The 18,983-nt window shown below is 44.2% G+C and overlaps 1 protein-coding gene across 1 annotated transcript in view; it reads right to left on the bottom strand.

Moving 5' to 3' along the window:
* mdm4 (MDM4 regulator of p53) overlaps positions 1-10,254 on the bottom strand; it is a 33,165-nt gene extending 22,911 nt beyond the window's left edge. The window contains exon 1 of the mRNA XM_078242179.1: positions 10,088-10,254. The gene's annotated coding sequence lies outside the window, so the exon portion shown is untranslated. The remainder of the gene's footprint in view (positions 1-10,087) is intronic.
* Positions 10,255-18,983: the final 8,729 nt, after the last annotated feature.

Raw genomic sequence — 18,983 nt, 5'->3', positions numbered from 1 at the left:
TACTCCGCTAATCGCCCTAAGCTACACATCTTTGGGCACTAAGGGGCAATTTAGCATGGCGAATCCACCTCATCTGCACCACCTTTCAAGTGTAGGAGGAAACCAGAGCACCCAGAGGAAACACACACAGACACGGGGAGACAATGTGGCAATGTCCTTTGCTGATTCATGCTCACACGTGCGCTCTCTCTCTACTATGCACCAAAATTATTCAATAATATAGTACGTTGAACTTTCAAGCAGTTATTGGATAGGCACATGGAGCACACCAGGATGATAGGGAGTGGGATAGCTTGATCTTGGTTTCGGACAAAGCTCGGCACAACATCATGGGCCGAAGGGCCTGTACTGTGCTGTACTGTTCTATGTTCTATGTCCCTACAAACTGATGTCTCACTCATCTTGATCAGCCAGTTTTGCTGAATCACCTGTAGTAACTGTAGGTAACCATTCTTAAAGATACGCTGCAGCCCAATATTCTCAATCCTCTTCAGGCATCAAAACCTCACCAAAACCATTCCGAATGGTCACACCCCAGTAATGAACACAGTTTTCTTTCATAAAAGAGAAAGTACTGGAAAAAAGTCAGGTCTGACAGCATCTGTGGGGAGAGAATAGGGCCAACGTTTCGAATCTGGATGACTCTTTGTCAGAGCTCTGTAACCCAAGACACTCTGTCTCACTGTTAACCACCCGTCTAATCTTAGTGTCATCCGCAAAATTACTAAGCTTAGCCCCCAGTCACCAATGTCATTGGGGTGGCACGGTGGCACAGTGCTTAGCACTGCTGCCTCACAATGCCAGGGACCGGGGTTTGATTCCCAGCTTGCGTCACTGTGTGGAATCTGCACGTTCTCCGTGTCTGTCTGAGTTTCCTCCAGGTGCTCTGGTTTCCTCCCACAGTCCAATAATATGCAAATTAGATGGATTGGCCATCAGTGTCAGGAGGAACAGCAGGGTAAATATATGGGGTTATATAGAAGATAGGAACAGATAGGAATAATAGGGAGACCAGATCACGGTGGTACGCCACTGGACACTGGCTTCCAGTCACTAAAGCAGCCTTTTGTTATTACCTCTGTCTCCTACAACTGAGCCAATTTGGAATCCACTTTTATCAAATTACCCTGTATCCCATGTGAATTTACCTTCCACAGGTCTTCCATGTGGGACCTACTAGGTCTTACTAGCTCCAAATCAGAGAAATCATAGAATCCCTACAGTGCAGGAGGCCAGTCAGCCCATGAAATCTGCACCAACTCTCCGAGAGAGCATCTTAGCCAGGCCCACCATGCCTCCATTTACTCTGCTAATTGCCCTAACCTACACATCTTTGGACACAAAAGGGCAATTTAGCATGGCAAATCCACCTAATCTGCACCGTCTTTCAAGTGTAGAAGGAAACCAGAGCACCCAGAGGAAACACACGCAGACATGAGGAGAATGTGCAAACTCCACACAGTCACCCAATACTGGAATAGAATCCTGTCCCGTGCACTGAGCGGCAGCAGTGCTAACCATTCTGCCACCGTGCCACCCAGATATGGCAATGAAGAGCCCACTTGCATTTCAAAACTTAATTAGGAGTCAGTGTTCAGCTTGCTGTTGGCACTCCTCCCGGAGCTGGAAGTTCACGGGTGTAAGCTCCAGGCCAGAGTCAAGTATGAGATTGACCCTAGTGCAGGGCCGAGGGAGTGCAAAGGTGCTGTCTTTCAGATGAGACATTAAACAGAGACCCTATGAGCTGGCTGCAAAAGATTCCACAGTATTAAAGCAAATTACTAATGAAAATTATGTGGTGATACTTGCTGGATCTTAGTGGTCAACAACACTTCTGCTGTGCTTTCCTCCACTACAACAAAATTTAAAAAGGTACAGTACAACAGTGGCAATTAATTGGGTGCAAAGTACTTTACATACCCTTAGACCTCCCATCCATTGACTGTCTACACTCCCCGCTGCCTCGACAAAGCAGCCAGCATAATTAAGGATCCCATGCACCCCGGACATTCTCTCTTCCACCTTCTTCCGTCAGGAAAAAAATACAAAAGTCTGCGGTCACGTACCAACCGACTCAAGAACAGTTTCTTCCCTGCTGCCATCAGACTTTTGAATGGACCTACCTCGCATTAAGTTGATCTTTTTCTACACCTTAGCTATGACTGCAACACTACATTCTGCACTCTCTCGTTTCCTTCTCTATGAACAGTATGCTCTGTCTGTATAGCACGCAAGAAACAATACTTTTCACTGTATACTAATACATGCGTCAATAATAAGTCAAATCAAAAAATCAAATCAAATATGAGCTGGCTGCAAAAGATCCCATAGTATTAAAGCAACATTACTAAAGCAGATTATGTGGTGTTACTTGTGGGATCTTACTGTGGTCAACAACCCTTCTGCTTCCCTGCACTACAACCAAATAAAAAAGGTACAGGGCAACAGTGACAACATGTTAAAAAAACAATTAATTGGGTGCAAAGTACTTTACGTACCCTTAGAGCCTGTTCCCTCTATCCAGTAAGAAGTCTCACAACACCAGGTTAAAGTCCAACAGGTTTATTTGGTAGCACAAGCCATTAACTTTCGGAGCGGATGAAGGGGTAGCGCTCCGAAAGCTAGTGGCTTGTGCTACCAAATAAACCTGTTGGACTTTAACCTGGTGTTGTGAGACTTCTTACTGTGTTTACCCCAGTCCAACACCGGCATCTCCACATCATCCCTTAATCCATCCAGTCTATTTTTTTTAAATCGAGATTTTGTAGAGCAAGTTAATCAGAATGAACTAGTTATTAACAGTAACAAGCTTTTGGAACTTCAGGTCTGGTGGTAGTTGCAACATACCAGAAACCTGAGGATGCAAGAATGGACTGCACAAACAGGCCTCAATGAGAACTCCCCAAGTTAAATCTGCACACATCTGACACTGAACTCCCATTTCAATACCATACTTCACAGGTGATTTAAAAGTAAACACTGTCAGCAAAATGGAATCCAATTACGATGGAATTCAGTTTAAGCAAATACTACTTGTGAATACCCTCCTCAAAATCTACAAATTATGTGGCTGAATTTGCCTTTTAATGAATGAGATTCAGGCATATTGATTAGATTAGTTAGTATTCAATCTATTGTTTCAGCAACAAGAAAGAATTTCACAGCCCGTTCTCTGTTCCTTTGAGACAAACTCTGAAGCTCTGAATTATTCAGACTCTCCCACTTTGTCTGTGGAGGAAGTGCTGAAAGATTGCAAGTTATGCAGCAAGTGTGCAGACTTTACAATATGCAACAACCAGCTGGTAAATTCAACAATGCACCCTACCCTCCTCAGTCACTTTAATCTGGCTAGTGTCAATAAAATATGTTGAATTCAACACTGCTGGATGTTCAACAGATACTTTATTCATCAGTGCTTAGAACATTTTCTGATGTGGAGATGCCGGCGTTGGACTGGGGTGAACACAGTAAGAAGTCTCACAACACCAGGTTAAAGTCCAACAGGTTTATTTGGTTGCAAATACCATAAGCTTTCAGAGCGCTGCTCCTTCGTCAGATGGAGTGGAAATGTGCTCTCAGTGCACAGAGATACAAAACTAGAACATTTTAACCAGAAATCTAATGCATCAAGAATGCAGCTGAATGCACAGTAACATTGCACAATGCTGTCCATTGATCAGCTATTACAGGATTGATCAGTTGAACAAAATAATACTTGCCAAATCAATTTTAATCAAAGTTCATTTGTATAGTCAATATTGCTCCATATTGTGCGGGTTAGGTTAATTGGCTATGGTAAATTTCCCCTTAGTGACAGGGGGATTAACAGGATAATTACATAGGGTTACGGGGATAGGGACTGGGTGGGACTGTGGTCGGAGCAGACTTGATGAACCGAATGGCCTCCTTCTACACTGTAGGATTCTATGATTCAGCCCATCGAACATGTACCAACAATCCTACAGTGCAGGGGGAGGCCATTCGGCCCATCAAGTCTGCACCGACCTCAATCCCATCCAGGCCCTATCCCCATAAACCCATGCATTTACCCGAGCTACTCTCCCTGATACTAAGGGGCAATTTTAGCATTGCCAATCCACTTAAACCGCACATTTTTGGACTGTGGGAGGAAACCGGAGCACACGGAGGAAACTCACACAGACATGGGGAGAACGTGCAAACTCCACAGTGACCCAAGCCAGGAATCGAACCCGAGTCCCTAGCGCTGAGAGACAGCAGTGCTAACCACTGTGCCACCCATGAATGATCTCCTTCTGCACTGTAAGGATTCTATGATTCAAAAAACATGGATGCAAATCACTTATGAGCCAGTCTACGTTTTAGAGCACAGAAAACGTGCTATGGGTCATAGAGGTTTACAGCATGGAAACAGGCCCTTCGGCCCAACTTGTCATGTCACCCCTTTTTTTTTTAAACTGCTAAGCTAGTCCCAATTGCCTGCATTTGGCCCATATCCCTCTATAGCCATCTTAGCCATGTAACTGTCTAAACGCTTTTCAAAAGACAAAATTCTACCCACCTCTACTACTACCTCTGGCAGCTTGCTCCAGATACTCACCACCCTCTGTGTTTACAAAGAACTGCAAGATGTACCATGGTCATGTTGTTTTTACGGAGCTTCATGACAGGTGTATTTACTTCCGTAAAACTAACCACAGCTGAGGAAACGGTTGGCACAGTTCTGTAAACTTATATATAAACTTAATCTGAGCTACCTACCTCAAAATACGTTCAAAAGTCACTATTAAAAGTACAACAGAAGTTTCTTAAATCATTAAGCAATGGGTTTCAGTCAATTTTACATTAAAATTTTTCTTGGGGGGGGGAAGTTTTCCTAAGACATTTAACTCACCTAACTAGGTATACTGCAGTCATTACTCTCGCTATATACCACTTGCTGGGTCACATGAGCCAAATGGATGATGGCCATATCCCCAAAGACATGCTCAATGGCGAGCCTGGTCATCTATATCTGTGATACAAGGATCTGCAAGTTAAACTTCAAGTTGACTAGGATCAGAAGCAATGCATGGAAGTCCTCACTAATGATTGGAGTACCTGGATACAAGGAAGGGTGTGAAAAAGCAGAGGACAAAATAAATGACAATATGGCGGGAGAAAGAGCACGGAAAGAAAAATGCCAGCTGTGGAACGGACTACCACTTAAAAATGGCCCTGACAGCCATGACAGATGATGAGATGGGCAGATACCACTGTCCATTATTCCACTATAACCATTTCCTTCCATGCATCCTAAGTGATTTCGCCCATCCCTCCGATTTCCTCTGAAAGTCCACAGATCCAACTAAGTTCAAAGTAAACTTCAGGAATAGAGCCTAGTTCTTCCTGGGCATTTCCACATCTGAACATGACTGAACACACATACAGAGTCACGCAAGCTCATTTGGACCCACATGCTCAACAATGATAACAAAGCATCAAACCTACGTCAGCTCACAAGGGGTTACAAACAAATATCTTGTGGAAGAACCCTGCTATTGATCTTTGGGGAAGCAAAACCCTAAACCACAGCAGCACAAACCATGGCAGATGCAAATACATAACAAGATGGTGGTCACCCAGAACACGTCATGGAGAATCTATGATGGCAGGATGCCCTACAGGGGTGGCACAGTGGTTAGCACTGCTGCCTCACAGGGCCAGGGACCAGAGTTCAATTCTCGGCTTGGGTCAATGTCTGTGTGGAGTTTCCCCGTGTCTGCGTGGGTTTTCTCCCGGGGGCTCCGCTTTCCTCCCACAGTCTGAAAGACGTGCTGCTAAGGGGCATTGACCCGAACAGGTGCCGAACTGTGGCGACTAGGGGAATTTCACAGTAACTTCTTTGCAGTGTTAATGCAAGCCTTACTTGCAACTGATAAACTTTAACTTTAAAACTGACAAACATGAAGACATCGCGGATACACTGTGTTATCCCTGACAATTATCAGGTTAACCATCTCTCAGTGTAAAATTATAGTTATTGCTCCACATCTACATCAGCCAGAGAGAGATGTTGCATTTTATTACCTTCCATTGTGGAACAGTATTTTTCATGTGCATAGAATCACAGAATGGTGACAGCACAGGTGACCCGTTTGTGGTCATGCAGGATTTAAATAAGAGCAACCAAGCTGGTCTCAACACATCCCCTCACCCTTTCTATGTAGCCCTATAAATTCTCTCTTCAGCTACTTAGACTTTTGAACAGGGCAAGTTCTCAAATCAATTAGGTTTTAACTACTAATACAGTGCAGTATAAATGTAAATAAGTTAGCAAGTTCATTTTAGATTAAGCACCCTGCATGACCAAGATGGCACCGGAGCAACGTGACTTCTTGCAAGCTGTGCCCAACATACCTTCTAATTCTATTTTTTACTCTCGTTCTATGCTTCTAAATCTTTATTCTAACTCTTTGAAACTCTCTAACAATGCTGCCTACCACGCATTAAGCTGATCTTTCTCGACACCCCAGCTATGACTGTAACACTACATTCTGCACTCTCTCCTTCTCAATGAACGGTATGCTTGGTTTGGTATAGCGCGCAAGAAACAATACCTGTTTCACAGTAACTTCATTGCAGTGTTCCTCAACAAGTCACACAACCTTTGCTGTAGGAGGCACAGACCGGTGATCAGTAATCAGCTGATCCCACCCGCTCCTCTTCTCCAGCCACCTCCTTCCTAGCCCAGGAGGACTAAGGCCATTCTTGCCATTCTCAACATTACCCCAATTGAAACAAATAAAAACAGAAAATGCTGGAAAATCTCAGCATATCGGACAGCATTTGTGGAGAGAGAGTAGAGCCAACATTTAGAATCTGGATGACCCTTCGTCAGAGCTCTGACAAAGGGTCATAGAATCTACAGTGCGGAAGGAGGCCATTTGGCCCATCGAGCCTGCACCGACAACAATCCCACCCAGATGCCATCCCCGCAACCCCATATATATTTACCCTCCTCATCCACCTGACACTAAGAGGCAATTTAGCATGGCCAATCAACCTAACCCGCACATCTTTGGACTGTGGGAGGAAGTTGGAGCACCCGGAGGAAACCCACGCAGACACAGGGAAAATGCGCAAACTCCACACAGTCATCCGAGGCCGGGTCCCTGGCGCTGTGAGGCAGCAGTGCTAACCACTGAGCCACCGTGCTGCCCAGGTCATCCAGACTCTCAATGTGGGCTCCATTCTCTCTCCACAGATGCTGTCAGACCCGCTGAGACTTTCCAGAATTCCCCATCTTTGCATCAGATTCCAGCATCCGCAGTATTTTGCTATTACCCCAGTTGAGACCTGCTAACTCAGCATAAAACAAGCATGAGGATTGCATCCACCATTTTAACTTTTTTGCCTTAAAAACATAATCTATTTTGGCACTCGCTTCAGCAAACAGCATAGCTCATTGTATTAAATTGCTTTTACAGGGAGTGTCATTTCAGATGCCAAGACTCAATCCTAACTTTTCTGTTTACCAATTTCGTTGAGTAGCTGCATAATTGTGACTTCTACAATAGGATCAAAATCTGCAGGGTTAGAGATATCTTACTGTAATTATGAAATCAAACCAACATTTTGCAAATGTACAATGAGAATACTGCAGGATTTACAATCCATGGAGCTGGCACTAAAGACTCTCACTTCCTATTCCTAATAAGGTCGAATGAAATGGTTATTTTAACAGTGACCACAAACTTCTCCACCACATTACAACACTGAATGAGTCAATTCAGCCCATCAACTTCATACCATTTCTCTGTAGAGGAACCCAATTAGTCCCACTCCAACGCTCTATCACTGTGTAGCCCTGCAAGATTATTTTGCTCAAGCCAATTTATTTTTGAAATCAGAAAATGCTGGAAAACCTCAGCAGGTTTGGCAGTTCTGAAGAGGTCATATGGACGCAAAACACTAACCCCGTTTCTCTCTCCACACGTGCTGTTAGGCTTGAGATTTTCCAGCATTTTCTGGTTTTAATTTCAAATTTCCAGCATCCACACTATTTTGCTTTCACTCCTTTGGAAATTAGTCACCCTCTCCACCAACATCACCCTCACAGGTTGATTCCAGGGATGAAGGGGTTGACGTATGAGGAGAGATTAAACAGTTTGGGCTTGTACTCGCTGGAGTTTAGAAGGATGAGGGGGGATCTGATTGAGGTATATAAAATTTTAAAAGGGATTGATGAAATAAATGTAGACCAATTGTTTCCGCTTATGGGGCAATCTAGAACAAGAGGTCTTAGGTTGCAAGGCGATAGATTAAAACTGAGATGAGGAGGAACTACTCACAGAGGGTGATGAATTTGTGGAACTCTGCTCCATAGCATGGTGGAGTCAGAATCGTTGAATGGTTTCAAGAGGAGATAGGCATATTTCTAAAAAAAAGGGAAAGAGGGTTATGGGGAACAGGTGGGGAGGTGGATTTGAGACCAGGGAGAGATCAGCCATGATCTGATTGAATGGCGGAGCAGGCTCGAAGGGCTGAACTTGCCTACTTCTGTGCATAATTCCCATGTTCCTATAGGCAGCAAGTTACAAGTCCAATAGTCACTGAATGATCTTTATGAATTAGGATAAAATTCAAATGGAGGACACGGTGCAGATTTGATGAGTGGAAAATCTGAAAGAAAATGCAAAAGACTGCATGAACGAAGCCCAGTCCATCTCTCAAACCAGCCTCCCATGCACTGACTCCGTCCACATTTCCCGTTGCCTTGGAAAAGTAGCCAGCATAATCAAGGACCGCACCCGATCACACTCTCTTCCACCTCCTTCCATCAGGAAAAAGATACAAAAGTCTTAGGACATGTACCAACCAACTCAAGAACGGCTTCTTCTCTGCTGCCATCAGACTTTTGAAGGGACCTACCTTACATTAAATTGATCTTTCTCTAAACCTTAGCTATGACTGTAACACTACCTTCTGCAGTCTATCCTTTCCTTTTTTATGAATGGTGTGCTTTGTCTGTATAGCATGCAAGAAACAATACTTTTCACTGTATGCTAATACATGTGACAATAAGTCAAATCAAACATTGCTACAGCACAGAAGGCAGCCATTTGCCCCATGTCTGCACCAGAGCTCCAAACAAGCAATCTGACTTAGTGCCATTCCCCCATGCTGCTGCACATTAGACCATAAAACATAGAAGCAAAAGTAGACAATTTGGCCCATCGAGTCTGCTCCATCATTTAATGAGAGCATGACTGATCCCATATGATAAATCCTCAACTCCACTTTCCCACCTTATCCCTTGATTTCCTTACAGATTAAAAATCTGTCCATCTCAACCTTGAATGACCCAGCCTCTACTGCACTCAGCAGTAAAGAATCCCACAGATTCACTACCCTCAGAAAAAATTCCCCACCGAGATTAGCACTGCGGCCTCACCGCCAGGGACCAGGGTTCGATTCCCTTCACGGATCACTGTCTGTGTGGAATTTGCACGTTCTCCCAGTGTCTGTGTGGGTTTCCTCCGGGTGCTCCGGGTTTCCTCCCACAGTCCAAAAGACGTGCTGGTTAGATGCATTGGCTATGCTAAATTCTCCCTGTGTACCCGAACAGGCGCCGGAGTGTGGCAACTGGGGGATTTTTCACAGTAACTTCATTGCAGTGTTAATGTAAGCCTACTTGTAACACTAATAAATAAACTTTAAACTTTAAAAATGAACCTTAGCTGGGCTACCAGTATATCTGTCCTTGGATAAGGGGGCCAAAACTGCTGGCAGTATTCCAGATCTTTCTATTCAAATAAGCACCCAATGTCCTATTGAAAGCCTTGATTGAAGCTGTCCCCGGTACATTTGCATTTCAGACTCTAACCACTCGAGAACAAATTTGAAGATTGCACCCCTTCATGTTCCCTATCAGCAGCTTATTTTCAGCAGTTTATTTACAAGATGGGGAAGATTTGCTGCAGCAAAATGCCTCCCATGTTTTTTTTTGCAGGGAGGCCTACAGGCTCCACTCACCCCACCGAGCCTGACGTGGCCCGGGGACACGGTTTGAACTCCCTCCCTCTCTCCTAGCTTTGACTGGAACCGCGGCGGCCCCCACACTTACACTAGTGTCTGTCCATGTCGTCGAAGCCTGTGTCCCCCGGACTGGCTGGCTGGCTGACCGGGAGAGGACACCCGGGAGGACCACGGCCTGAGGGAGTGAAAGGACAATCCGGGCACCTTCTCACCCGCCCCCCGCCGCTCGCGCAGCCCGCAGATCCCTCCGCCGGCGAACTACTTCCGGCCACGCGGCTTGATTGACAGGGACGCCCCCGCCCCGCCCCCTCCTCCTGATTGACGTCTGAGGCCCCACCCCCTCCTCCTGATTGACGTGAGCGGTCCCGCCCCTTGCTCCTGAGTGACGTGAGCGACCCTCCGCCTTCCTCCTGATTGACGTGGGCGGTAGCCAATCAGCACCGCCAGACTCTCCAACCAATCCCAGTGCCAGCCTGAGATCCCGCCTCCTCCCCACACTTGCAACTTTGGAAGTTTCTAAATTCCAAAACTCCAAAAGCATTTAATAAAAAAGGAACATATATTTGAGGATTTTTTAAAAAATCTCTCCTTTTGGTGGTTTCATACAGTGGAGAATTGGAACTTTCTCAGCATGTAAAAGGCAAATTATATATTTGAGAGCGCAGGGAGAAAATCTGAAAAAAACATTTATTTAATTTTTAGTCACAAGTAAGGCTTACATTAACACTTCAATGAAGTTACTGTGAAAATCCCCTAGTCGCCACACTCCGGCGCCTGTTCGGGTACGCTGAGGGAAAATTTAGCATGGCCAATGCACCTAACCAGTAAAGTATATTTATTAGTCACAAGTAAGGCTTACATTAACACTGCAATAAAGTTATCGTGAAATTTCCCTAGCACATCTTTTGGACTGTGGGAGGAAATCGGAGCAGCCGGAGGAAACCCGTGCCGACACGGGGGAGAACGTGCAAACTCCACACAGACAGTGACCCAAGCCGGGAATTGAACCCGGGTCCCTGTGAGGCAGCAGTGCTAACCACTGTGCCACCATGCGAAGTTTGTGTCATGTATACATAAGTGCTCCCACTGTAGTCAAGGTAAAATACTGCAGCTGCGAGAATCTTTTGATTTGAGTTGATTTATTTTTGTCACATATTAACATACAGTGAAAAGTATTGTTTCTTGCGCGCTATGCAGACAAAGCATACCGTTCATAAAGAAAAAAATGAGAGAGTGCAAAATGTAGTGTTACAGTCATTGCTAGGGTGTAGAGAAAGATCAGCTTAATGCAAGGTAAGTCCATTCAAAAGTCTGACAGCAGCTGTTCTTGAGTCAGTTGGTACATGACCTCAGACTTTTGTATCTTTTTCCTGAAGGGAGAAGGTGGAAGAGAGAATGTCCGCGGTGTGTGGGGTCCTTAATTATGCTGACTGCTTTGCTGAGGCAGCGGGAAGTGTAGACAGAGTCAATGGATAGGAGGCTGGTTTGCATGATGGATTGAGCTACATTCACGACCTTTTGTAGTTCCTTGCGGTCTTGGGCAGAGCAGGAGCCTTACCAGGCTGTGATACAACCAGAAAGAATGCTTTCCTAGGCGCATTTGTAAAAGTTGGTGAGAGTCGTAGAGTCGTAGCTGACATGCTAAATACTGGGAAAATCTCAGCAGTTCTCTGCTGTCAAACCTGCTGAGATTTTCCAGCATGTTCTCTGTTGGTTAACTATTTCCATAGTGACTGAATAACATAACTAAATGGTAACAAAACACCCTGTTATAATTTTCATACCTGCCAACATGTTTTAAAAGTTTAATGTTGATCATATAAGTTGAAGTAGCAGGAACTGTGGTTTTCTGTGGTTCACTGAAACGCTGACTGCAAGGACTGTGGTAACAGTAAGTTCATTTAACTAACTTTGCAGTTGTAAGAAATACTACTGCCCGAGGTCCTGGGGAATTCGGACACACTCCCATCATGTGACCACGTTATGCCCAACATGACCACATCAGTATGTAGTCAAGTGACGACCCAGTCTACATCCTCCCCTGCTCAGTGTGGTGTAACGGTGTATGCAATGCAAAATATATACAAATATGTGCGTACAGAAGCAATTAGCTGTCCAACAGTGTACAATGGTTTGTGTAAACAATGAAACACAGATTGTGCTCTTACAACTTGGTGCATGGTCCATTATGTGTACATCTCCCCCTTCTTTAGCACGTGGTATGAGGGAACAACACAAAGACAAAACCAAAGAAAACAACGTTCACCAGTCCAGTCGATGTGGTGACAAAACTCTGATATCATGTGTTGGGCCTGCTCAGACACCCAGAACGTATAGTATAACCAACAGGTGGAGGGGAAACTGTTCTATGGCCCGTGTCCATGTCACTGGGCTCATGAGACTCCAGTGAAGTCTGCGTGAAAATGGAGGGCCTGTGGTCATGGCAAGACGGTTAAGTTGCAGCATCAGCTGCAGGTGTCAGCTCTGCCACTTGCAAGAAGTGATGGTGATTGGCGCAGCTTTAGTGCATTACAAGGTGCACACCTTGATACTTCCCTGTATATCAGCGGACATTCCACTCCACTCCATTTCCACTCCATCTGACGAAGGAGCAGCGTTCCGAAAGCTAGTGGCGTTTGCTACCAAATAAACCTGTTGGACGTTAACCTGGTGTTGTTAGACTCCTTTCAGCGGACATAGACAGCCCTTACAGTGATTGCTTGGCCCTGGCTTTTGTAGTCGGGCAGAATCCAGTATTGGGGCGAATCCAGGGTGTGCATGTAACAGCAGGAAAAGGAATGTCTAAGGAAGGGTTAAAAAAACAGGGTCCACCATAACTGTAGGCAGAGATACCCAATTAACATCTCAGACTGCCAACATAGTTACTTTACAGGTGAGATCATTTCAAGGCTTTGGCAAACAATGCAGGGTCGATACTGATTAGCAAGGCTCCACTGAGTCTAGAGAAGCCTAGAAATTGGGGAGATGAGACGGTTATCACACCATCGAAACCTATTTATCACACACATTGCTTTTGTATCACAAAACAGATAGACAAGGATAGCCGGACACAACCGACTGACGTGAAGTACCCAGAACAATAGACCTGACTAATGTAATCAACTATAATCAATTGAAGCTATTCGTATCAATGATATCCTGTATTACAATACTCTCAACCCCACAGAACAGTATAAGTAATGTGTACAGCCTTTATATCTTCAGAATCAGCCTAGATACAGACTGGATTTCACTGGGTCCGGGCTGATTCTCCCTCATGCATGTGGAAATAAAACTGTTTTACTAAAGCCTGACACGGACTCTAAAGACTCCTCGTTTATTCCCTCTTACACTTCCAACCTAGGTTGCTGAAACCAAAAGAGAAAATGCTGGAAAATCTCAGCAGGTCTGGCAGCACCTGTAAGGAGAGAAAAGAGCTGATTTTTCAAGTCCAGACGACCCTTTGTCTCTTTTGGTTTCAGATTCCAGCATCCGCAGTAATTTGCTTTTAACCAAGGTTGCTGTTGGGTATAGTACAGCTTGAGGACAGACAGGATGATAAAAGCGTTGACCACACAATATTACACCACCTTGCTTGATGCCATCAGCCATGAGTAGATGGCCTACATATGCCACCTGATTTACCCTGAATTTGCATTTGGCAGGGTTAAGCTTCAATTGGAAATCCCTGACTTTGTCCAGGACATGGCAAAGTAATGCATCATGTTCTTGCATAAGCACTGCCAAACCTGCTGATTCTTTTTCAGCATTTTGTTTTTATTTCAGATTTCCAGCACCTGATTTGATTTAATTTACTATTGTCACGTGGAAAGTATTGTTTCTTGCGCGCTATACAGACAAAACATACCGTTCATAGAGTGCAGAATGTAGTATTACAGTCATAGCTAGGGTGTAGAGAAAGATCAACTTAATACAAGGTAAATCCAATCAAACGTCTGACAGCAGCAGGGAAGAAGCTGTTCTTGAGTCGGTTGGTACGTGACCTCAGGCTTTTGTGTCTTTTTCCCGAAGGAAGAAGGTGGAAGAGAGAATGTCCAGGGTACGTGGGAGCCCTTAATTATGCTGGTTGCTTTGCCGAGGCAGCGGGAAGCGTAGACAGAGTCAATGCATGGGAGGCTGGTTTTTGCAGTATTTTGCTTCTATTTCAATATTTAATACTTTTTGAAGTACAGCAACTGTTATCAATGCAAATACTGAAGCTGTTTTGCATGTTCACACTGTGATGAGAGATGTTTATTTTGTGATTATGTTTTCTGCGTAGTTAAATAAAACTGAATGTGTGTGTATGTCAGAGAGAGAGAGAAAGCGAAACCAAGTTTAATTGAACATGGGGAGCTTACTAGAGGTAGGTTGTCTGTGAGGTCTAAGGGATAAAAGGTTAAACATTTTAGGTTTGTTCATTTGTAATAGGAGGTTATGGGTTTGAGTTACCAGTAAATAAGTAGGATCAGAAATTTGCATTGTGACTTAAGTGGGGAAATTTGTTTTTCAGCTGTTGAATTTCAAAAGGGAGTTCAGATGTGGCAAGAAAAATTTGCATCTTACTTTCAGGTGTGCAATGAGTAAACAGCGGATGGTGCATTACATTTTACTGACCCAAAGGTAGAAGCAAATTAGAAAACATGAAAGATCTTTATATTTGGAGATGTCCGGTTCAAAGAGATGTTTAATGACAATGGAGCCGGGCATGAAAGGTGAAAAGGATATTTAAGGAAAGGGATATTAAAATGATAAAGGCAAAAGACTGTGGATGCTGGAATCTGAAACAAAAACAAAAAATGCTAGAAAATCTCAGCAGGTCTGACATAATCTACGGAGAGAGAATAGAGCCAATGTTTCAGGACAGGATAACCCTTAGTGTCCTGGGATGCATAGATTAGAGGGATTAGTGGGTAAAATATGTAGGGATATGGGGGTAGGGCATGGGTGGGATTGTGGTCGGTGCAGACTCGATGGGCCGAATGGCCTCTTTCTGTGCTGTAGGGTTTCTATGATATGATGATTTCTATGATATGATATCATCAGAGTTGAATTCAAGGGGGAAAAAAAGACAAGATTTATACTGTGAGGGTGGGAGGGGAGGAGCGGGGGGGAGGGGGGAAAGAGGTGGGAGCTGTAGTTGATAGGGATGATGTGGAGATGCCGGCGTTGGACAGGAATGGCATAGACAGAAAAACAAAGGGAATGTTAACAGTGACGATAAAGGTTAGCAATGGTGCTGATAGCATCTATTAAGAGATTGGAATGTGTAAATTGCAGAACAGAGTGCTGAGTGTAGGAGTATGGTAGATGGCCCAAGTGGACTGGGGAAGTGGGGGTGGGGGGGTGGAGTGGAGAGGGGCGTGAAACAAGATGGAAAGCACGATTTTAGAAGTGGAAAAAAATAATATAAAGTAATAAAAATGGATTGATAAGATGAAGAGAAATAATGAAATAAAATAAATGGAAATGGAGCGGAGGTGGAAGAGAGCGTTCATGTTCTGAAGTTATTGAGCCCAACGTTCAGTCTGGAAGGCTGTAAAATGCCCAATCGCAAGATGAGGTGCTGCTTCTCCAGCTTACGTTGGGATGCACTGGCACATTGCAAAAGGCCAAGGACGGACATGTGGATGGGAGAGCAGGGTGGTGTGTTGAAATGGTCGCTTGTGAAAGTTTTGAATGGGAGGCCCAGTGTTAAGCCATGGGAATCTTCTTTTTAGGAAGCAGGTTGTGACTGAACCTTCTTTTGGAATTTCACATCAGAGTGGAAGTGCCTAATAAATCATGAGGGGCACCTTTATTAAAGTGACAACAATGCCTTGACTTGGATAATATTAACTGGATTTTCAAGATTAGCAATCTATAAAGGGGTTGTTACTAAAAAGGTAGCTTAATAGTGCACTTTTGACCAAACTTGTTTTTTTGGGGATTGTTCTGTAAGACTGATATAACTGTGCAATTTTTAATCATAGAAATCATCATAGAAACCCTACAGTGCAGAAGGAGGCCATTCGGCCCATCGAGTCTGCACCGACCACAATCCCACCCAGGCCCTACCCCCCCATATTTATCCGCTAATCCCTCTAACCTACGCATCCCAGGACTCTAAGGGGCAATTTTTAACCTGGCCAATCAACCTAACCCACACATCTTTGGACTGTGGGACGAAACCGGAGCACCCGGAGGAAACCCACGCAGACACGAGGAGAATGTGCAAACTCCACACAGACAGTGACCCGAGCCGGGAATCGAACCCGGGACCCTGGAGCTGTGAAGCAGCAGTGCTAACGCGCCGCCCTAATGTGTGCTTAAGTTTTTTTTTAGTAATTTTTGACATTTTAAACATTCTAAAAGTGTCACTGGAGTTATGTACTCCTTGAGGTCAGTACCCCTTCTTCATCATTTCCACAATAAAAAGGATTTATGATCAGCGAACTAGACTTTTGGTTTACTCAGCAGTAACATCAGCTGTGGTTGTAATGAGATGAAAGACCAGTTGGTTGATTTTTAATTGTGGTGGTTGAGGAATCAATGTTGACCAGGGTATAAGAACAGTTCTTTAAATTGTGCCATTGATCTCTAAAGTCCAGATTCTAAATTACTGAACTGTTTCTGGTATCCCAAAGCATGGCATCTGAAAGGGTTAATAATTACACAAGTTTAAAAATCACAATGAGAAAATAAAAAATCTTCACAGATAAGCACCAAGGCCTTTTGTCTGAGAGAATTCATTCAATCAGACATCTAGAACTGGAAGAGGGGATTGATATCCACAGGCACAAACTGGTACATCACTGATAACTTGTAACAATGATGGATTAGGTCAGCCAACGTGAATAAGTCTTCACGCTGAATAATTATCAAGCGTGAGGTGATTGTCATTGGTTTTAATATCTGTACCTTATGAATGATGTAACCTTAATCAACAGCTGTGAGTGGATAGAGATAACCCCCCTATATCTTGACTGGTATATGCTAATTACTCGTGATCAAATTTGAAACTATAACTGCTTGTGTATTCCTGAATTCTGGGCTCTGACTGGTTACCAGCACTGACCTATGACTTTCATAGAATCCCTACAATGCAGAGGGAGGCCATTCTGGCCATTGAGTCTGCAATGATCACAATCCCACTGAGGCCCTCTCCCCAAAATCCCATGCATTTACCCTAGCTAGTCCCCCGACACTAAGGGGCAATTTTTAGCATAGCCAATCCACCTAACCCGCACATCTTTGGACTGTGGGAAGAAACCCACGCAGACACGGAGAGAATGTGCAAACTCCACACTGTGACCCAAACCGGGAATCAAACCTGGGTCCCTGACACCGTGAGGCAGCAACGCTAACCACTGTGACATCCCGTTTCCAGGGACCTTGCTACACAGCTTGCATTAAAACACTGTTTAAGCCAAGTCCGTGACTTGGTTTAGTTACTTGAAGGGTAAAGTTATGATCAATGTAAAGGCTGACATCAAAGCCTGCAACAGCATCCAACTCTTGATCTGGGATTTGAACGTGCAATCTTTTGATTCAGACATGGAAACATTACCAATTAAAATGACCTGATGCAGCTTAAGGACAAAGGAGCTGAACAAGCTGTAGGCAACAATCTTAAAATAGCTGCTTCTCTCTTTGGTTCTGAAATGTGTTACCGGTCTTTTTTTCAAAATGAACTTGGGACTTTTCAGAATGGAGAAGTGGCATCTGAGAAGTTACCCTTTGGAGGTAAGGAAGTGGAAAATCAAATTACTTCAAATTAAATTGCCAGAGTAGGACCAGGATGCAGGGGCAGCACGGTGGCACAGTGATTAGCATTAATGCCTCACAGCGCCAGGGAACTGGGTTCAATTCCTGGCTTGGATCGCTGTCTGTGCTGAGTCTGCACGTTCTCCCCGTGTCTGCGTGGGTTTCCTCCGGGTGCTCCGGTTTCCTCCCACAGTCCAAAAGATGTGCTGGTTAGGTGCATTGGCTATGCTAAATTCTCCCTCAGTGCACTCGATCAGGCACCAGAGCGTGGCGACTAGGGGATTTTCACAGTAACTTCATTGCAGTGTTAATATAAGCCTACTTACTTGTGACACTAATAAATAATAAGGGTTCAAACCACCGAATGGCAATTTTAGGACTGATAATTCTACTTCAGAAAAAAGTAATCAATGCAGGGGATATATTTCAAATAGAGGCAAAACTCTTGACAGTATTTAAGAAATCAGATGCTGTTGTGGAAGGACTTCAGAATCTTACTGTTGGGAGGAATTAAGAATGTTCATCTTATTGCGCATTTATCTTAAGATTTCAGTTGGATCTGAGCTGTCATCACGATTAGGTGCGTCACTGATCCATTCCATGAGAAATTAATTCACTTGATAGGTCTAAACTTGTACATTAGAAATGGCCATTTCAGGCAGGCACCAAAGACAACCACCCCCATGTGGAACTGTACCTTTGGGAAAATGGCAATGACAAGCTTGGGTAGCTGTGTGATGCTTCACTACTTGTGTGGCTATCAGTGCAGAACTTAGTCCTGTTGCTGGAGGTAGATTGATTTGCTTGCCTAACAAGAATCTAAGGTTATAAGAACAGAAAATGCTGGAAAAACTCAGCAGGTTTGGCAGCATCTGTGAGGTTAATGATGTGGAGATGCCGGCGTTGGACTGGGGTCGGCACAGTAAGTAGTCTCACAACACCAGGTTAAAGTCCAACAGGTTTCTTTTTTTTTATACTTTTCCAATTCAATCAAATCAGATCCAATTCAGAGTCTCAACAAGTTGAGACATTTCAGATCCAGGCTGACAAGACAGGGCGAGCGACCAAACCACCCTGTCCTGGGCCTGTTTCTTTGGTAGCACGAGCTTTCGGAGCGCTGCTCCTTCATCAGGTGAGTGCCTTCATCAGGAGCAGCGCTCCGAAGGCTCGTGCTACCAAATAAACCTGTTGGACTTTAACCTGGTGTTGTGCGACTACTTACTGTGCCTACCCCAGTC

The sequence above is a fragment of the Mustelus asterias genome, chromosome 25, assembly GCF_964213995.1.
Source record: "Mustelus asterias chromosome 25, sMusAst1.hap1.1, whole genome shotgun sequence".
In the NCBI taxonomy this organism is placed as follows: Eukaryota; Metazoa; Chordata; class Chondrichthyes; order Carcharhiniformes; family Triakidae; genus Mustelus; species Mustelus asterias.
The sequence above is the reverse complement of the archived record's forward strand: the minus strand, read 5'-3'. Positions and strand labels throughout refer to the sequence as shown.